Here is a 22,929-nt window from a genome sequence, read left to right on the forward strand (position 1 = left end):
AGCATCTACTGGGGGCATTACTACTGGGGGCATCAACAAGGGACATTACTACTGGGTGGGGGGGCATTATTACTGGGGGAGCATCTACTGGGGGCATTACTACTGGGGGGCATCAACAAGGGGCATTACTACTGGGGGCATCAACAAAGTACATTACTACTGGGTGGGGGGGGGGCATTACTACTGGGGGCATTATTACTGGGAGAGCATCTACTGGGGGCATTACTACTGGGGGGCATTACTACTGGGGGCATTATTACTGGGGGCATTACTTTTGGGGGGTCATCTATTGGGGGCATTACTACTGGGGGCAGCTACTGGGTGACATTTTTACTGGGGGCCATCTACTGGGGGCATTATTACTGGGGGGCATCTACTGGAGGCATTACTACTGGGGGGTCATCTATTGGGGGCAACCTCCTAGGGGGCATTACTACTGGGGGCAAACTACTGGAGGACATTATTACTGGGGGGCATCTACTGGGAACAAACTACTGGGGGACATTATTACTGGGGGGCATCTACTGGGGGACATTATTACTGGGGGCCAACTACAAAGGGGCTAACTACTGGGGGCATACTACAGGAGGGCATTACTACTGGCGGCGTAACTACAGGTGCATTACTACTGGCGGAATAATTACAGGGGCATTACTACTTGGGGGCTAAACTACAGGGGGGCCAAACTACTGAGGGCATAACTACAGGAGCCAAACTACTGGGGGGCATTACTACTGGAGGCATTATTACTGGGGGGCATCTACTGGGGGCATTACTTTTGGGGGGTCATCTATTGGGGGCATTACTACGGCATTACTACTGGGGGCAGCTACTGGGTGACATTTTTACTGGGGGCCATCTACTGGGGGCATTATTACTGGGGGGCATCTTCTAGAGGCATTACTACTGGGGGGTCATCTATTGGGGGCAACCTCCTAGAGGGCATTACTACTGGGGGCAAACTACTGGAGGACATTATTACTGGGGGGTATCTACTGGGTGCAAACTACTGGGGGACATTATTACTGGGGGGCATCTACTGGGGGACATTATTACTGGGGCCAACTACAAAGGGGCTAACTACTGGGGGCATACTACAGGAGGGCATTACTTCTGGCGGCGTAACTACAGGGGCATTACTACTGGCAGCTTAACTACAGGGGCATTACTACTTGGGGGCTAAACTACAGGGGGGCCAAACTACTGGGGGCATAACTACAGGGGCCAAACTACTGGGGGCATAACTACAGGGGCCAAACTACTGGGGGATAACTACAGGGGCCAAACTACTGGGGGCATTACTACTGGGGGCTAAACTACAAGGGGGGCATAACTACAGGGGCTAAACTACAATGGGGCAAACTACAGGGGGGCATTGCTACTGGTGGCTAAACTAAAGGGGGGGGTAAACTACTGGGGTTATAACTGCAGGGGCATTACCACTGGGGGCATAGCTACTAGGGCGCCAAATGACTGGGTTCATTACTACAGGCAACATTACTACTGGGGGCAATGCGGGCATTGCATAAGGGGCACCACTACTATGGGGTCTATATAAGGGGCACTACCAGTACAGTGGACATTGCATAATGAGTGCTAGAACTGTGGGCATTGTATAAGAAGTGCCACCTAACATGCACCAAAGCCGCACGCAAATGTACTTGCCCCTTCCATGGTGCCCCCCCCCCTATCATTTTCTTCTGGATCCGCCCCTGCATCTACTACTATCAATACAGGTGACTGCGGGCAGGAGGGAGCTTCGAACTGTAACTTGTAAGCTGCTGTAGCTGGGAAAAAAGGGTGTCATTCCGACCCGATCGCACGCTGCACTTCTTCGCAGCCGTGCGATCGGGTCAGAACTGCGCATGCACCTGCGCGCAGTTCGCCGGCGCATGGCATTCATCGTTGCCTAGCGATTGCCTCTGAGACAGAGGCGGTCGCTGGGCGGGAGGGGGCTGAACGGCGTTTAGCCGCCATTTAGGGGGAGCAGTCCGGCCAACGCAGGCGTGGCCGGACCGTTCAGGGAGCAGGCCGCGGCGGATGCGTGACGTGTCACGCAGCCGCTGTGGCCAGCAGGAGCAACGATTAACTCCTGGCCAGCCGCAGGAGCTATGCTGGCCGGGAGTTACTCCTGAAATACAAAGGCATCGCTACCGTGCGATGCTTTTGTATTTGCGCGGGGGGGCCGGCACTGACATGCGGGGCGGACTAGCCCTGTGCTGGGCGTCCCTCCGCATGTCTGAGTAAAGGATCATAGCTGTGCTAAACTTACCACAGCTACGATCAACTCGGAATGACCCCCAAAATTCCTGGCTGCAGCAGCACTGCAGATGCTGTGGGCCTATTGTGTCGGGGGGGGGGGGGGGGGCTGGAGCTGCTGCTCCACCCGCCCCTTTGTTAATCCAGCCCTGTTTGTAGATGTTGATCATGTCCCCTCTTAGTCTCCTCTTTTCCAATGTAAACATGCCTAGTCTTTTTCAAGCCTTTCCTCGTATTCCGGCGTCTCCATGCCCTTAGTTTGGTCGCCCGCCTCTGAACCTTTTCTAGCTCCAGGATATCCTTTTTGTAGTAGGGTGCCCAGAATTGTACACAGTATTCAAGGTGTATATCTAGGTATGCTGGAAAAATGGGCGTGGCCACGCTCCAGAAGGGGTGTGGCCACTGAAAATGGCCCACAGTGCCAGTTACATTGCCCCACAGTGCCGGATACATGCCCCACAGTGCCAGTTACATTGCCCCACGGTGCCGGATACATTGCCCCACAGTGCCGGATACATTGCCCCACAGTACCAGATACATTGCCCCACAGTGCCAGATACATTGCCCCACAGTGCCAGATACATGCCCCACTCAGTGCCAGTTACATTGCCCCACAGTGCCAGTTACATTGCCCCACAGTGCCAGTTACATTGCCCCACAGTGCCGGATACATGCCACACAGTGCCAGATACATTGCCCCACAGTGCCAGATACATGCCCCACTCAATGCCAGATACATGCCCCACAGTGCCAGTTACATTCCCCCACAGTGCCGGATACAATGCCCCACAGTGCCGGATACATGCCCCACAGTGCCAGATACATTGCCCCACAGTGCCAGATACATTGCCCTGCAGTGCCAGATACATTGCCCCACAGTGCCGGATACATGCCCCACAGTGCCAGATACATTGCCCCCAAGTGCCAGATACATTGCACCACAGTGCCAGATACATTGCCCCACAGTGCCAGATACATGCCCCACTCAGTGCCAGTTACATTGCCCCACAGTGCCGGATATAATGCCCCACAGTGCCGGATACATGCCCCACAGTGCCGGATACATTGCCCCACAGTGCCAGTTACATTGCCCCACAGTGCCAGATACATTGCCCCACAGTGCCAGATACATGCCCCACAGTGCCAGATACATGCCCCACAGTGCCAGTTACATGCCCCACAGTGCCAGATACATTGCCCCACAGTGCCAGTTACATGCCCCACAGTGCCAGATACATGCCCCACAGTGCCAGGCCCCACTCAGTGCCAGTTAAATGCCCCATTTGGTGCCAGTTACATGCCCCACAGTGCCAGTTACATTGCCCCACAGTGCCAGTTACATGCCCCACAGTGCCAGATACATGCACCACAGTGCCAGGCCCCACTCAGTGCCAGTTACATGCCCCATTTGGTGCCAGTTACATACCCCACAGTGCCAGATACATTGCCCCACAGTGCCAGTTACATTGCCCCACAGTGCCAGTTACATTGCCCCACAGTGCCAGATACATTGCCCCACAGTGCCAGTTACATGCTCCACAGTGCCAGATACATGCCCCACAGTGCCAGGCCCACTTACCGGCCGCTTGTTGATGTTGCTATGAGAGGGGAGGAGAGCGCAGCGCCTCTCCTTCCCCTCACCCCTCCAGGTCTCCGGCGGCTGTCTGGCACCGGTTCGCTAGCCAATCAGAGCTCGCGGACCGGCAGCCAATCAGGAGCCGGTCCGCAAGCTCAGATTGGCTAACGCCGGAGAACGGACACAGCAGCGCTGCTGGCAGCGCTGCTAGTGCTGGCAGGGGCGGTGAGGGGAGGGAGAGACGCTGCGCTCTCCTCCCCTCACATTTCAGCGTGACGGGGGCGAGTGGGGCATGATGCCGGCGGCGCCCCCCTCTCCTGGGCCTGCCAAGACGCCAAGGGCACGTGCCCCACTCGCCCTACCCTAGATACGCCTCTGATTGGGACGAAGGCTCCTTCAAAATGTTGCTATGGGGCCCACAAAGTCCTGGCTACACCCCTGCTCATAGTGAAAGCCTTGCAAAAAAAAATAAAAAAATTCAATAGCTAATCTGAAAAATCTCTTTATGTAGTGGATCCCTCCGACAATATCATCGGTGTACCATATTCCTCAGATTAACTTAAAAGAATTTAATACACATAGCAAAATACTGTATAAAAGTTCCTATTTATTCCAAGCCAAAATATATAACTCACAAGATACACATTCTGGATACTGGCTCAATGTGTTAGTCCATATTCCTCCTTCTGTCACCCAAGGGGAATATGGAAAAGACAATTCCAGAAACCCAGCTTCAGTGTTTCAGAAATCCCTGATGCATTTCATCCATGGAGGACTTTTTCTCACGTATGCAAAGCTTAGAAAGTGCTTGTTCCCACAAAGACAGAACTTGCAGACCTCAGTGTACTGTAAGTGCACGTAGATTATGATGACTACTAGCAATATGATATCCCAGCTGACGGGATACCGGCAGTCAGAATACCGACGCCAACATCCCGATAGTGTAAATCCCGACAGGGGGGAGGTAAGACTGTTCTCCCCACACCCCTACCCCTAACTTCCCCCCCTTAGTGCCTGACCCTAACCTCCCCCTGGTGGTGCCTAAACCTACCCCGCCCCTCCCCTTCCCCTCACCTTAACGCTAATCCCCACAGGTGATGTCTAAACCTAAATCCCCCCCAGGCCCTAGCTCTAATCCGCCCGCTATACTCACGGTTGGGATGCTGCTATTGGGATTCTGGAGTCAGTCCCCTGACCCTGTCGGGATTCCGGCATTGGCATTCTGACGGGTTTCGGGATTCCGACATCGGGTCCCGACAGCTGGCATCTTAATCGCAAATGCAACAGAAGTAAATGTAATCACATCTTAATATGCAAAGAGCTCTACATATAAGCGAATACACACATTTATTTTCTGTATAAGCTTCTATAGAGCAAAGTTATGCTCAATTTATTTCCAGCTCTGCTTTGGCCCGAAAATGCCTAAAGATAGAACTACTTAGCTTTATTTTTCATGAGGAATATGGACTAAGGGCCTTATTCAGACCTGAAAGCACCGCCGCATTCAGGGGGTCTGCGCACGTGCTGCACCTATAGTGCCCATGCGGGATAATTCAAGAGATTGACAGGCGATGGGCGTCCGGGAGTGGCAACGTGATGTTGGGGGTTCAGGAAATGCAGGTGTGTCATGGCCATTTTTGGAATAGCCCTGTTTTTGGCGCCTGCGTTTCCTGCGAGAGGAAGCATTGTGCCAGACCACCTGCGTACGCAGCCATGCTGAATAAGCATGGGCCTACCTCTATTCGATGCGGTCGCAACTGAATTGCAATCGTATTGCAGGCGCGGAGCCACAAATGCCTGGCAGCCTTGCCCTGTGCTGGGCGGCCCCCAGAATGTGAGTAATATGGTCGCAGATTTTGGACTAACTCTGAATGGCCCCCTAAGATATTCATTTGGGTAAGGAGATCCTTTAATTATATTTCTCTAACGTCCTTGAGGATGCTGGGACTCCGTAAGGACCATGGGGAATAGACAGGCTCCGCAGGAGATAGGGCACTTTAAGAAAGCTTTGGACTCTGGGTGTGCACTGGCTCCTCCCTCTATGCCCCTCCTCCAGACCTCAGTTTTACACTGTGCCCAGAGCAAGATGGGGGCACTGCACAGAGCTCTCCTGAGTTCTCTGCCTAAAAGCATTTTTGTTTGGATTTTTTCTCTACTTTTTCTACTTTTTCACAGAGAGCACTGCTGGCAACAGGCTCCCTGCATCGAGGGACTGAGGAGAGAGGAGCAGACCTTCTTGTCTAAGATAGGCTCTGCTTCCTCAGCTACTGGACACCATTAGCTCCAGAGTGGGTGAACGCAGGTTCTTACTGGGCATCCACCCCCGGAGCCGGTGCCGCCGTTCTCCTCACAGAGCTAGAAGAACAGAAGACAGAAGACGTCAGGCGGCAGAAGCCTTCAGCTTCACGGAGGTAACGCACAGCACTGCAGCTGTGCGTCATTGCTCCCATACACCTCACACACTCCGGTCACTGTAAGGGTGCAGGGCGCAGGGGGGGCGCCCTGGGCAGCAATATAAACACCTCTTATGGCAAAAGACAATATACATGTACAGGTGGGCACTGTACATGTATATAAAAGAGCCCCCGCCATATTTTTGTAAGTTTGAGCGGGACAGAAGCCCGCCGCCGAGGGGGCGGGGCTTCTCCCTCAGCACTCACCAGCGCCATTTTCTCTCCACAGCACCGCTGAGAGGAAGCTCCCCGGACTCTCCCCTGCTTACACACGGTGAAGGGGTGTTTAAAAGAGAGGGGGGGGGCACATAATTGGCGGATAACATATTATACAGCGCTGCTGGGGAAAAACATTTTGTGTTGGTCTCCAGGATTATTGCGCTGGGGTGTGTGCTGGCATACTCTCTCTCTGTCTCTCCAAAGGGCCTTGACAGGGATACCGTCTTCAGGAAAGGGGTTCCCTGTGTGTGTGAAGTGTGTCGGTACGCGTGTGTCGACATGTTTGACGAGGAAGGCTCGCTTAATGTGGAGGGGGAGTGCTTGAATGTCATGTTGCCGTCGGCAACACCGACATCGGAATGGGTGGATATGCTGAATGTCTTGAATGCAAATGTTAATCTATTGCATAAAAGGTTAGACAAGGCAGAAGCTAGGGATCAGTCAGGTAGCCAGTCCATGCCTGTCACTGTGGCACCAGGCCCTTTGGGGTCTCAGAAGCGCACCATATCCCAGATCGATGACACAGATACCGACACAGATACTGACTCTAGTGTCGACTATGAAGATGCAAAATTACAGCCGAAGGTGGCAAAAGGTATTCAGTACATGATTATTGCCATTAAAGAGGTTTTGCATATTACTGAAGAACCCCCGGTCCCTGACACGAGGGTACACATGTATAAAGGGAAAAAACCTGAAGTCACCTTTCCATCCTCATTTGAACTAAGTGAATTGTGCGAAAAGGCTTGGGAATCTCCGGATAGGAGACCACAAGTTCCCAAAAGGATTCTTATGGCGTATCCTTTTCCACAAACTGATAGGATACGCTGGGAATTTTCGCCTAAAGTAGACAAGACGCTGACACGCTTGTCCAAAAAGGTGGCACTGCCTTCTCAGGATACGGCTTCCCTCAAGGAACCTGCTGACCACAGGCAGGAAATTACCTTGAAGCACATTTACACTCATTCAGGTACTATTGCTAGACCGGCTATGGCGTCGGCCTGGGTTTGTAGTGCGGTCGTGGCATGGGCAGATTCCTTATCTACGGAGATTGACACCTTAGATAGGGATGCTATTCAAATGACCATGGAGCATATCAGAGATGCTGCCTTGTATATGAGAGATGCTCAGAGAGACATTTGTTTATTAAGCTCCAGAATAAATGCTATGTCTATTTCTGCTAGGCGGCTCTTGTGGACCCGACAGTGGACGGGAGATGCCGATTCAAAGCGGCATATGGAGTCCTTGCCTTACAAAGGGGAGGAGTTGTTTGGAGACGGCCTCTCGGATCTTATCTCTACGGATACGGCTGGTAAGTCGAATTTCTTACCTTATGTCCCCCTGCAGCATACAAAAAAAAAGGCACCTCATTATCAAATGCAGTCCTTTCGTTCCAATGAAAACAAAAAGGTACGGGGATCGTCCTTTGTTGCCAGAGTGACAGGTAGGGGAAAGAAGCTGCACACAGCTAGTTCCCAAGAGCAAAAGTCCTCCCCTGCCTCTGCAAAGTCCACCGCATGACGCTGGGGCTTCCCGGGGGGAGGCAGATCTAGTGGGGGCTCGTCTTCGGTTTTTCAGCCACGTCTGGGTTCACTCGCAGGTGGATCCCTGGGCATTAGAGATTGTTTCTCAGGGAGACAGGCTGGAATTCGAAGACTTGCCTCCTCGCCGGTTTTTCAAATCGGCTCTGCCGGCTACCCCATCAGAGAGGGAGCTAGTGTTGGCGGCAATCCAAAAATTGTATATTCAACAGGTGATTGTCACAGTTCCTCATCTCCAGCAAGGAGAGAGATATTACTGGACCCTGTTTGTGGTTCCGAAACCGGACTGTTTGGTCAGACCCATTTTAAACCTAAAATCTCTGAACCTGTACTTGAAGAGGTTCAAGTTTAAGATGGAATCACTCAGGGCGGTCATCGCCAGCCTGGAGGGAGGGGATTGGATGGTGTCCCTGGACATAAAGGATGCATACCTTCATGTTCCGATATTCCCCCCTCATCAGGCGTTCCTGAGATTTGCAGTGCAGGACTGTCACTACCAATTTCAGACGTTGCCGTTTGGGCTTTCCACGGCCCGAGGATTTTCACCAAGGTAATGGCGGAAATGATGGTGCTCCTGCGCAGGCAAGGGGTCACAATTATCCCATACTTGGATGATCTCCTCATAAAGGCGAGATCTCGGGAGAAGTGTGTCTCTGTCCATGAAGACGTTGCAGATACACGGCTGGATTCTCAATATACCGAAGTCCCAGCTAGTCCCTACAACACGTCTGACCTTTTTGGGCCTGATTCTAGACACAGACCAGAAAAAGGTTTTTCCGATCGAAAAGGTTCAGGAGCTCATAGAAATGGTCAGGAACCTCTTAAAACCAAAAAAGGTTTCAGTGCATCATTGCACGCGGGTCCTGGGGAAGATGGTGGCTTCATACGAGGCCATCCTTTTCGGCAGGTTCCATGCGAGGACCTTTCAATGGGACCTCTTGGACAAGTGGTCCGGGTCCCATTTACGAATGCATCAAAGGATCACCCTGTCTCCCAGGACCAGGGTATCTCTCCTGCGGTGGCTGAACAGTGCTCACCTGCTAGAGCGTCGCAGGTTCGGCATTCAGGACTGGGTCCTGGTGACCACGGACGCAAGCCTCCGAGGCTGGGGAGCAGTAACACTGGGAAGAAATTTCCAAGGTCTCTGGTCAAACCTAGAGACTTGTCTCCACATCAACGTCCTGGAGTTGAGGGCCATATACAACGCCCTGTGTCAAGCGGAGGAATTGCTTCAGAGAAAACCGGTTCTGATTCAGTCGGACAACGTCACGGCAGTGGCTCATATAAACCGGCAAGGCGGAACAAGGAGCAGAGTGGCCATGGCAGAAGCGACCAGGATTCTACGCTGGGCGGAAGGCCATGTAAGCGCACTATCAGCAGTGTTCACCCCGGGGGTGGACAACTGGGAGGCGGACTTCCTCAGTAGGCACGAACTGCATCCGGGAGAGTGGGGACTTCATCAAGAAGTCTTCGCACAGATCATGGATCAATGGGGACTGCCTCAAATCGACATGATGGCATCCCGTCTCAACAAAAAGCTAAAGCAGTATTGCGCCAGGTCAAGGGACCCTCAGGCGGTAGCGGTAGACGCTCTGGTGACACCTTGGGTGTTCAGATTGGTCTATGTGTTTCCTCCTCTTCCTCTCATACCCAAAGTGTTGAGAATAATAAGAATGAGCAGGGTCAGAACAATCCTCATTGTTCTAGATTGGCCACGGAGGACTTGGTATCCGGAGCTGCAAGAGTTGCTCACAGAAGATCCGTGGCCTCTTCCTCTAAGGCAGGACCTGCTGCGGCAGGGGCCCTGTCTGTTCCAAGACTTACCGCGGCTGCGTTTGACGGCATGGCGGTTGAACGCCGGATCCTAGCGGAAAAAGAAATTCCGGAGGAAGTCATTCCTACCCTGATCAAGGCTAGGAAAGACGTGACGTTAAAACATTATCACCGTATATGGCGGAAATATGTTTCTTGGTGTGAGGCCAGAGCTGCTCCTACGGAGGAGTTCCATTTGGGCCGTCTGCTTCACTTCCTTCAAACAGGAGTGACTTTGGGCCTAAAATTAGGGTCCATAAAGGTCCAAATTTCGGCCTTATCCATTTTCTTTCAAAGAGAATTAGCCTCTCTTCCTGAAGTACAGACTTTTGTGAAGGGGGTGCTGCTTATTCAGCCTCCCTTTGTGCCTCCGGTGGCGCCTTGGGATCTTAACGTGGTGTTACGTTTCCTCAAGTCACCTTGGTTTGAACCACTCAAAACTGTGGAGTTGAAATACCTCACGTGGAAAGTGGTCATGTTGTTGGCATTAGCTTCGGCTAGACGTGTTTCAGAATTGGCGGATTTATCACATAAAAGCCCATACTTGGTTTTTCACGTGGATAGGGCAGAGTTGAGGACTCGTCCTCAATTTCTGCCAAAGGTGGTCTCATCTTTTCATATGAACCAACCTATTGTCATGCCTGTGGCTACAAGGGACTTGGAGGATTCCAAAGTCCCTGGATGTGGTCAGGGCTTTGAAGATTTATGTGACCAGAACGGCTAGAATCAGGAAGACTGAAGCTCTGTTTGTTCTGTATGCGGCCAACAAGGTTGGCACTCCTGCTTCAAAGCAGACTATTGCTCGCTGGATCTGTAACACGATTCAGCAGGCGCATTCTACGGCAGGATTGCCGTTACCGAAATCGGTTAAGGCCCATTCCACTAGGAAAGTGGGCTCTTCTTGGGCGGCTGCCCGAGGGGCCTCGGCATTACAGTTGTGCCGAGCAGCTACTTGGTCGGGGTCTAACACCTTTGCAAAGTTCTATAAGTTTGATACCCTGGCTGAGGAGGACCTCCTGTTTGCTCAATCGGTGCTGCAGAGTCATCCACACTCTCCCGCCCGTTTGGGAGCTTTGGTATAATCCCCATGGTCCTTAAGGAGTCCCAGCATCCTCAAGGACGTTAGAGAAAATAAGGTTTTACTTACCGGTAAATCTATTTCTCGTAGTCCGTAGAGGATGCTGGGAGCCCGTCCCAAGTGCGGACTTCTTCTGCAAGACTTGTATATAGTTATTGCTTACATAAGGGTTATGTTATAGTTTATCGGTTGAACGGTGGCTATGTTGTTGTTCATACTGTTAACTGGGTAGTTTATCACAAGTTATACGGTGTGATTGGTGTGGCTGGTATGGATCTCGCCCTTAGATTTACAAAAATCCTTCCTCGTACTGTCCACCTCCTCTGGGCACAGTTTCCCTAACTGAGGTCTGGAGGAGGGGCATAGAGGGAGGAGCCAGTGCACACCCAGAGTCCAAAGCTTTCTTAAAGTGCCCTATCTCCTGCGGAGCCCATCTATTCCCCATGGTACTTATGGAGTCCCAGCATCCTCTACGGACTACGAGAAATAGATTTACCGGTAAGTAAAATCTTATTTTGATCTTCCCAGGTAGGAAAGCCGAAGATGACTTCCCCTATCTGATTCTTTAGGTAAAGCAGTTATGGTTTTGGTTATATGATATAAGTGGATAAGATTTATAGGAAGCTGGATTCCCAAGTAAGTTATACACTTTTTGCCCATTCATTAGGGAGATTTCTGGCCATAAGGGCCTAGGTAATGTTCACATTTGGGAACTGAGTTGTCCATAGTTACAGAAAATAAGGAATGAGGTGTACATAGTGTTGTATCAGGGTAGTGCATGAATGAAACAGTATAACAGCCATCATAGCATCAAGTCTGAGGGGCATATTGTTACCGTTAGTTTCCTAAGAGGATGCTACTACACAAATAAACCTTGGCAGAGAATGACCTGAATAATATATAAGACTGGTAGAACAAATTTAGAAGCAGATTTCCCCACAACATTGGGCCTGATTCAGATGTGGTTGTTCTTGCTGCTGCTGGTGCTATCTTTTGCCTATGCAATTGCGATGATATGAGAATATGGGCAGATTCTAACCCGATAGGGATGCCCACTGCTGTCACATCATCTCCGCCCAACAGCGTATAATTACTGATGCATTGGTACCAACGTTGCAAATCAGGTCATGTCACAGAGTCTGAGTATCTCTGAAGACACGCTGGCTGAGTTGCTCTCCCGGGATGCAGAGAGCTCTCCAGTAGCAACTAAGGGGGTAATTCAGATCTGATAGCTGCTGTGCATTTTCTCACAGCGGGCAATCAGGTCCTAACTGCGCATGCATATGCACCTAAATGCGCAGGCCCGTCGGACAACAATGGGCATCTCCAGCGATGGGATGGTGCGAAAATTCCGATCGCATGGGCGTGCACAAGGTGATTGACAGGGGGGGGGGGGCATTTGTGGGTGCAACTGAGCGTTTACAGCGAGTGTCCGGAAAAACTCAGGCGTTCCCAAGCATTTTCAGGGAGGGTGTCTGACGTTATCTCCGACCCTGATCAGCCTGTTCTCATTGCACTGTAGGAATAAGTCCTGGGTTGCGCACAGACTGCACACAGTGGATTTTCACAGCTCGACATAAACATGGGATCACACACTTGCACAGCGAATTTATACTCCCCTTGGAGGCGGCGACTATCTGATCGCAGGACAGTAACATTAGCAGCCCAGCGATCAGGTCTGAATTACCCCTAAGATCGCAACTGTTAATTTATGCACACCTAGAAGATAAGTTTTTCTTTTTTACATTCTAGAACAAATGTTAAATTTTCAGAAAAATCTTTATAAATAGAACCATAAGTATTAGCAATAAAATGTCAATTATGAACTGTTGTAGATGTTTTATAATGGGGATCTGAGTAATGACAACTAATAGGAATTATTTACTTAGTAGTACAGAAACCATTGGAAATAGGGCCTCTTAACTCCTGCCCTAAATAACAAGGCACAGTCAAAGGACAAGAGACCCCTGATGTAAACAAATTATAAAGGGTACAACAGTTAATAATTGGATCCCTGTAATATTGTTGCAACATTGAACTATCAGCGCAATGTGATAACATTATTTATTTTAAACACTACAGAAAGATTCTATTTTCCCTGCACAAACTGTCTCTAATAAGGTCTCAGCCATTTCCTAGCTGATTATGACATCACAAGACGCATCATAATTGCACTGTGGCTCAGGGTTAAATCACAGGCTTTAGCAGTTTTAGTCTTTTGATAGGTAGTTTTCAGTGGAGTAAGACGGAAATTGAGTTTATTGTAGTTAAGGAGATTTTTTATAATATTTTTACCAACCATGAGTGACACAAGAGAGCATCTGCCCTCTGAAGGTAAGTGGTCATTATCATTATAATATAATCATCATATTTGGATAGAGCCATAGACACATACATACCTCTGCAGGTATCAGTACACACAGTACATAATACATAACTTACTATACACAATGTAACAAACCTCACACTGGTCTGCAGTAATGCAGTGAGTGGTGGTTATAATAATATATTATGTGAGATGGTGTTTGATTTAGGAGTGAGGACTCGCCTGTGTGTAGGGGTTTGTTATATGATAATAATATATATATATATATATCCTCACAGGGTTACATAAGATATCAATTTTATACGTGCTGCCTACTCTCCCGTCCTGTGGGAGACACAGTTTTGCGGTAGTAGCCCAGTTTTACGGGTAGTGTATAGGAGACAGCCAATGGGAGTCTGGGGGTGGGCTTAGGAGGAGAGTGATGCCTAATGCTGAGTCCCTAATGCGCATGGAGGCTGTTTTACACAACGCTGCCATCCCAGGGTAATACAAGCCAGCACATATATTACATACAACATGCATGTTTATATGTGCTAAGCGCCCCCACCCCCTGCACTATGTAGTCAGCTCTGCAGCCCAGGAGCTGCAGCCGCCTCTGAAAAGGAGGGTGCCCTGGAATGCTGCGCACCACTTTATTTACTTGTTTGTCACTCTTTAAGAAACCAGCTCTCATGAGCACATAAGACTTTTCATTCCAGCCTCTGGTGTGTAGGCTTATTCACATATATAGTATGGGCCTGGGTCTGGTTACCATTGATAGCTAGCAGGCCCAGACCTTTACTTTGGAGACTGGGGGGGACTCAAATTTCCTAAAACTTGTAAAATAGAATTGGTGATGTTGCCCTTAGCAACCAATCAGATGCTGTCTATCATTTCTCTATTGCCTTTTAGAAAATGATAGACAGCATCTGATTGGTTACTATGGGCAATGTCACCAATTCTCTGTTTTAAAAGCTTTAGTAAATGTACCCCTGTGTATGCAGAATGTAGAGGTTATTAGTAACAATACTGCTCATGTAGCTGAAGCAACTCTTTTGTATTTATGATTGCTTTTCATAAACCAGAGGTTCCAAAACTTGGTCCTCAATGCACCCTAACAGTCCATGTTTTAAGGACATTCATGTTTGATTCTAAGTGAATTAATTAGTACCTCAATTTTAATTTAACCCTCTGTGGTCAGCTATGTATAGCCTTAAAACCTGGTCTGTTATGGTGTCTTGAGGACTATGTATGGGAACCACTGATATAAGGAATTGATATGTGTAACATGGCTGCAAATGAAATGAAATGTATTCACCTAAACTTTTATTTTTCTTGTACAGCCGGCCTTAATCTCCAGTCACTGAGAGGACCACAGATAGCTTATATAGCTGTGGGCTTGGCATGCTTTCTGGGTGTATTGGCCTTCATCATTTACACCTGGTAAGTTACTAACATCATGTACAAATAATATTACAGTTAATTTATCTAGATAAAAGGTATATTATCCTATGCAATGGCTAACCTCCCATGCCAATATCCAATGGTGTAAAGTATCTGAACTTAATTAATTACAATAGTAAAAGTCAGAATTTTGATCTATAGGAAACCGTCACATGCCGCAGTTGCTAAGTTGTTGTCCTGACATTTCTCATGCAGGTTTAGGCACTTCAGTACCTGCTAGTTGGGATTACAGTGACGATTTAAGAAATATGTCTGTACATAACCTTAAACACCTACAATGGAAACAGGAACTCGGAATTATGGGAAAGGGAATTTATTGAAATAAACTATATTTTACAACTTTAAATATATAAACAAAACAAACATATCAAGAGAGGGAGAGAGAAAGGGAGGGAGCAACTAACAGAACGTTAGATTTACTTTTAAGACGATTTGGATATGGAGAGGGTTAATACAGAATCATTGGTGTTAACAACATACGAAGATATTATTTAAGTGATATACTAATACATAATGTGCCACTATATATTGCCTTTGGAGTCATATAAGACATGGAGACCCCATGGTTACTTTCTGTGTTCTGCTACTGACTACTTTTCATTATTTTCTGCAGTTGTAAGAAATGCAGGTCAAAGGCTGACCCAGAGGAAGACATCGAAGCCAACTTTGTTACAGACCCAGGTAACATTACCTAGAGTAATACATAAATGTACTGACCACAGGACAAACAAAATCAACTCTATTCTTAGTCATGTTGTTGAAGCATAGAATGCAAAACCCTTTAGGCAGAGATGTATCAAGCCTTGGAGAGAGATAAATTGGAGAGAGTTAAAGTTCCTTCCAACCAATCAGCTTCTTATAGGATATACTAGAAAAATGACAGCTAGAAGCTGATAGGTTGTTACTTTACCTCTCTCCACTTTATCTATCTCTAATATTTTACAATTATCCCCCTTAATGTTGTACTCTTGCTATTGTTTTGGATGTAAATGTATTTAGGCAGCTGTATAAGGGCGCCAGTCACTGGAGGGCGCCACATGCTGATGCTAAATATGTTTTTTTTTTAAATGACATTGTTCTAGGCTAGCCACCACTGTCAGTCACCTCACCACAGGCAGTGCACTTGTCACTGCCAGTGCTTGGCATCCTCTCTGCGCTGTGTTGATGTGCGCTGGCAGCACTGCTTGTTTACAAGTCAATCACCCTTTGGACTCAGAGCCTGGCCCTGGCCTACTCTCTCGCTCCCTTATCGCCTCCTCTTCCTTTAAGAGGTAACCAGCAGGGCTGCCATGGACTGAGAAGAGTAGGCTTCACTAGTAAGTTGTCTGGTATGCAGTGGTGGATTTTACCCCAGGTAAAGTCTGCCACCCAGCTTAGTGTTATTGAACAAGATGCAGTCCATGAGACTGCACTGGCTTTACTGTGACTAGCAGTCATTTCCTATTGGAAGTTCTACATGTCAGTCACAGACACAAAAGGCAGTCCCATTGGTTGGTGTTTCCTCTCTCTGGGACTGTCAGACTGGGCTGTGATAAGCAGTGAGCTGGCTTCTTATAGGAAGCCAATCCCTGCCTTTGGCACAGCCCAATCTGATCTGGCTTCTATGGGCTTCAGGTGATGCAGTCCATAGGAGCTGGGGGTTTATGCATGTGCAATCGAACCATGGCGTCATTGAAAGCTAGTGTGGTGTGGCAAGTTAGACAGCACGGCAGCAAACTTTGGTGTACTGTACAGTAGACTAATGTGTAGCTATTTTTCTACAAATGCATAAGAGCACTATATCAGCAAAGGGTCTGCTGATGTATGCTGCAGTGTGCATAACATAGAATGATAATAATAATAATAATAATAATAATAATAATAATAGTAATAGTAATAGTAATAGTAATGATAATAAACATAGGTAAATTTTAAAACTAATCAATACTGTACCAGGCAGCTTTACCGGTGATGGTGGTGGGTGGGTAGGTATTGTGTAGCTTTGTCTAGGGCACCTGGAAACCTTGCATCGACCCTGTATACAATTATCTGGCCTATTCTTCTGACATGTACTGTATAGTTACATGACTGATCTGAAAACATTGATCAGTCAGACATGCCAGACCATTCAGCATGTACGTCCGATGCAACATTTTGAAGTGTCAAGTCAGCCGCATCGGTCAGTGTATGCACTGCCGCAGCTGACATTTGCCCTGTTCCTTCTGACCAGAGGAACAGGGAAAGGTCTTCTCCCCAGGGAAGGAATGCAGATATCATGTGGCAATAGACTGTGAGATATTATATAGCTAGGTCGGACTGGCCCTTAGGCGTACATGGAAAACCCCCGGAGGGCCCCTCCGCCTGATGCCCACCTCCTCTTCCCCTTGCGCTATTATACGCTTATGTTGTTATAACTCCCTGCTCTGTGTCATGATATTACATCATTCTACTGGTTTTTGGTTCAGTGTATATAAGATTAGTTTTAAAAGACAGTATAAAATGCAATGTTTTTGTAGCTCTTCATAGGGAATTATAGGAAAATTAGCAGCAAAAAGCTGCAACTGTGGATCCCCCTGGCCGATTGTGAATAATGATATGGATTTGTGGGGTTTGTAAATTTAGATAGAGTTCTATATGATTTATCAAGGCACAGGTTGTAACCACCTCCAGCTATTGCTTCCTCTATAAATTACTATTTTTCTTTTCTGTCTGTTTTGATAATTAAACCCCTTAATAACTAACGAATAAGTGTGGGCTGCGTATTACATGTTACTAACTGTTTCTTTTTACATTTTAATAGATAATGAAGAACTAAGGCGTCTGGTAATAGAGATGACACCAGTCTATGGGATAAAGAGCATTCTTAAAAAAAAAGAAGAGGATAACAACAATGCCAAATTTAAATCCCAAAAGAAAGTTCAATTTAAGGATTATCTTGAATCCATTAAGAAGGCAGAAAAAGACCAAAAAGCCAAAAAGATAAGAAAAATAAAATATAAACAAGCAGGCAAATAAAAACATTGAGAAAATGATACAACCGGGGGCATGGCTTGGACACCATCTGGAAGGAAGCAGGCAGGTTAGCTGCTCCTGAGGCGTACCCGGACGCTTGCCATGCCCGGACTCAAGGACCAGCCGCAGGACACACTGAGACTGTGTTGCAACGAGGCATCGGACCTGCTTGCCTGCCGAGCTGCCGGACACCTTCTCGGTTGTGGGTGCCCAATACAACGGCCAACGCAGAGGACCATGACCAGCAACGCCCCCCCCCCATGTGCTCCAGAGAGGGCCTGGAGGTGGTAGTATTGTGAGACCGGAGCTGGACAATGGAACAGGGCCTAAGGCAGTGGCAGAGAGCAAAACTGATCGGAAGGAGGGGAGTCCCCATACAGGCCGGTCTATAAGGAGAAGTGGAGGCCAGATGGGGAGATAATCAACTTCCTGCTGCCCACTAACTTCAGGCAGTCAGTGAACTTTACCCCACTGTGTATCAATAACATACAAGTACTGTACTGTGAATATGCAGGCCGTTCTTCACTGCATATTTATAACATGTACATACTGTGACTCCACAATGAATGATTTCTGAAATAAAGGGTCAAGTAAATATATACTATTATACTGTAGTTTTTGTACAACTTGAGTGTGTTCAGCAATATGATCACGACTATCAATCGAGAGAAGAGCAGCACCAAGCAAATACTAGCGCTGCAGCTGCTGCCACCAGTCATGACAATGCTAGCTCTTCAATTCCATCTACTGAAGCTGCTGTGCAAAGGCATAGAGGGTTTAATTCAGGGCATCTGAAAAAAAAAAATATATATATATATATATATATATATATATATATAGTGGCATTGCCGGTGCTGCACTCAAAGCATACTTTCAATAAAAGGCACAAAGGTGGAAGGTTAACATATATACACTGCTCAAAAAAATAAAGGTAACACTAAATTAACACATCCTAGATCTGAATGAGTGAAATATTCTTATTAAATACTTTGTTCTTTACATAGTTGAATGTGCTGACAACAAAATCACACAAAAATTATCAATGGAAATCAAATTTATTAACCCATGGAGGTCTGGATTTGGAGTCACCCTCAAAATAAAAGTGGAAAAACACACTACAGGCTGATCCAATTTTGATGTAATGTCCTTAAAACAAGTCAAAATGAGGCTCAGTAGTGTGTGTGGCTTCCACGTGCCTGTATGACCTCCCTACAACCCACACAAGTGGCTCAGGTAGTGCAGCTCATCCAGGATGGCACATCAATGCGAGCTGTGGCAAGAAAGTTTGCTGTGTCTGTCAGCGTAGTGTCCAGAGCATGGAGGTGCTATCAGGAGACAGGCCAGTACATCAGGAGACGTGGAGGAGGCCGTAGGAGGGCAACAACTCAGCAGCAGGACCACTACCTCCGCCTTTGTGCAAGGAAGAACAGGAGGAGCACTGCCAGAGCCCTGCAAAATGACCTCCAGCAAGCCACAAATGTGCATGTGTCTACTCAAACGATCAGAAACAGACTCCATGAGGGTGGTATGAGGGCCCGACGCCCACAGGTGGGGGTTGTGCTTACAGCACAACACCGTGCAGGACATTTGGCATTTGCCAGAGAACACCAAGATTGGCAAATTCGCCGCTGGCGCCCTGTGCTCTTCACAGATGAAAGCAGGTTCTCACTGAGCACATGTGACAGACGTGACAGAGTCTGGAGACGCCAAGGAGAACGTTCTGCTGCCTGCAACATCCTCCAGCATGACCGGTTTGGAAGTGGGTCAGTAATGGTGTGGGATGGCATTTCTTTGGGGGGCCGCACAGCCCTCCATGTGCTCGCCAGAGGTAGCCTGACTGCCATTAGGTACCGAGATGAGATCCTCAGACCCCTTGTGAGACCATATGCTGGTGCGGTTGGCCCTGGGTTCCTCCTAATGCAAGACAATGCTAGACCTCATGTGTCTGGAGTGTGTCAGCAGTTCCTGCAAGACGAAGGCATTGATGCTATGGACTGGCCCGCCCGTTCCCAAGACCTGAATCCAATTGAGCACATCTGGGACATCATGTCTCGCTCCATCCACCAATGCCACGTTGCACCACAGACTGTCCAGGAGTTGGCGGATGCTTTAGTCCAGGTCTGGGAGAAGATCCCTCAGGAGACCATCCGCCACCTCATCAGGAGCATGCCCAGGCATTGTAGGGAGGTCAAACAGGCACGTGGAGGCCACAGACACTACTGAGCCTCATTTTGACTTGTTTTAAGGAAATTACATCAAAGTTGGATCAGCATGTAGTGTGTTTTTCCACTTTAATTTTGAGGGTGACTCCAAATCCAGACCTCCATGGGTTAATAAATATGATTTCCATTGATAATTTTTGTGTGATTTTGTTGTCAGCACATTCAACTATGTAAAGAACAAAGTATTTAATAAGAATATTTCATTCACTCAGATCTAGGATGTGTTATTTTAGTGTTCCCTTTATTTTTTTGAGCAGTGTATATAGATAGATAGATAGATAGATAGATAGATAGATAGATAGATAGATAGATAGATAGATAGATAGATAGATAGATAGATAGATAGAGAGAGAGAGAGAGAGATAGATAGATAGATAGATAGATAGATAGATAGATAGATAGATAGATAGATAGATAGATTTATATTACAGTAGTAAATATAAAACACATTTAATGAAGGGGAAAGAAGGTTAGAGCAGAAAAACATAAAATTGGAAACATGCCATTCACCACACGCAGTGGCAAGGAAAGAGTCAGGCCTTGGTCTTTATTTATAAGTGGTGGTTCTGCAACTGTCAGTGAGGCATCTTCTTCTGCTTCTCATGACGAAGCAAGACCTTTTCACTCAGATTCTAGAAGAGGTGCAAAAAATAAAAATAAAAACCACTAAGACAGTAGACCAAACTGTGTGTTCAGAACCAACACACATCCCTGAGGAGAGTCTAGGGGTGTCCACATTAGCTATGTGTGAGTCTGACATTTCTCACACATTTCTGTCCTTATAGAGAAGCCTCTTTTGCATCCTTCCACCATTTCTGTACCATCTGCACAAGTGGGGAGCAGTACAAGTAAATATGGTGAGGACAAAATAGAAATTGAGGATGATTAAGTGGAACAGGATGATGGGTATATGTGTGTACTGCTACTATCTGACACTGGAGATGAGGATGTTGGTGATTTTTTTTCAACTACAAGTGACTGCAGTTCTTGACCATAAAGATCACCTTTTGGGTGTTGAATTATTTTTGCCCAAATCCTGACAACGGTGGTCATTCCGAGTTGATCGCTAGCTGCATTCATCGCTGTGCAGTGATGAGGCAAAAAAAGGCTCTTCTGTGCATGCGTATGCGGCGCAATGCGCGCGCGCAAAGTACTATTACAACGAACTATGTAGTTTCACACAAGATCTACCGAAGCTTTTCAGTCGCACTGCTAGCCACAGAGTGATTGACATGAAGTGGGCATTTCTGGGTATCAACTGACCGTTTTCAGGGAGTGTTCGGAAAAACGCAGGTGTGCCACGAAAAACGCAGGCGTGGCTGGCCGAACGCAGGGCGTGTTTGTGATGTCAAAACAGGAACTGAACAGTCTGAAGTGATCGCAAGCGCTGAGTAGGTATTGAGCTTCTCTAAAACTTCACAAAACATTTTTGCCGCCACTCTGCGATCCTTTCGTTCGCACTTCTGCTAAGCTAAAATACACTTCCAGTGGGAGGCGGCATAGCGTTTGCACGGCTGCTAAAAACAGCTAGCGAGCGAACAACTCTGAATGACCACCAACATTTGTTAAGGCATCTGCTCCATTTGTGAGGCCAAAGTTAGTAGAGGTAGGGACGTTAGCCATCTAGGCACCTCCTCCATGTTATGTCATTTGTGGCGAGTTCATGAAATGTATTTTACAAGATTAAAATGTAGTTAACACCTTCCTCAATCTCCTCATTAGTGGTCGGAGTAAGCCCTTCCAAATAATTGTTTTGTAGGGGCCCAAACAAACCAAGGACTTCAGCCACAAAAGTGTCAGCCCCTGTCACTGAAGTGCTTGGTTAAACTGTGCATGTCCTTTTTAATATCAAACATAAAAGTGGGTAGGAGGGCTCAAGGACAATTCCATCTTGTACCACTTGTTTTAGTTTCATTATTGGCTGCATTTTTGGCGGATATTGGTGACTGACTCATTCTTTTTTTCTTGCTAGGCCTCACAGATAATAGTTCATTCACATCAGTCTCTGCACCTCATAGACCATACAGTTGCCAATGCCTACCACAATCTGAATAAATAAATCTTTTTTTTAATTCTTCTTTTATTGCTGACATAATAAATATAAATAGGTAATTCGCCTCTGTGAGTTGTCATTTGTGGAAGTAAAAAAAGAATTGCTTGTTTTCATTGTACAACTTGTGTATGTTGAGTTCACCGATATGGATAACATGGACCATACAGTTGCCTACCATAATCAATTAATCTATCAATCTTTTATTAATTCTTCTTTTATTTTAGGCTGCACCTCATAGAGAATATGGACCATACAGTTGCCATCCCAATCAATCAATCAATCAATATTTTTTTTATTCTTCTTTTATTGTGTTTTTGTCGCTTGGCCTCACCTCACTGTCACTTAGCTTACTCAGCCGGCTAGCTAGCTCAGTGCAGCCTTTTGGCATAAACTGAATGAAAACAATATCGTGAGGTGGATAAAATTAAGTGGACATGACTGAATTTAATGTTTATTGAGGTTAATAATACCCTAGGAACAAACAAATGGCCACATTATATGATTTTAGATTTTTTTATAAATTTTTTTTAAAAAGTACAAAACCAAAGGGAGGCAATCAATTTTTCAGCTGTCAGGATACTGATGATCAGGATACCGATGCTGAAATCCCAACAACTGGTTATATGTCGGCGGTCGGAAATCCCCACTCGAGGGGGAATAGATTAGTGTGGTGACCAAAAGTCACCACCTGGCCCGAAGAGCGGCAAGTGCAGCGATTCCAGCATTGGTCTACTGACATATCATACTGATTCCAACCAAAACTAGTAACACGATTTTTGCAAAATCAAAACCGGACGACAAATTAGAACCAAACCTAGCAAGAATGGGCCGAGGCACATCTCTACATATTATACTGTATTTGAGGACCTTACAGTTACTGACAGCCTGAACTCTGACCCCTCACCCTGACCTGAGAATTCCATCACTTAGTAAGCCTGTCAGTCTCAGTACATGTA

The sequence above is a fragment of the Pseudophryne corroboree genome, chromosome 8 (assembly GCF_028390025.1).
Source record: "Pseudophryne corroboree isolate aPseCor3 chromosome 8, aPseCor3.hap2, whole genome shotgun sequence".
Classification (NCBI taxonomy): domain Eukaryota; kingdom Metazoa; phylum Chordata; class Amphibia; order Anura; family Myobatrachidae; genus Pseudophryne; species Pseudophryne corroboree.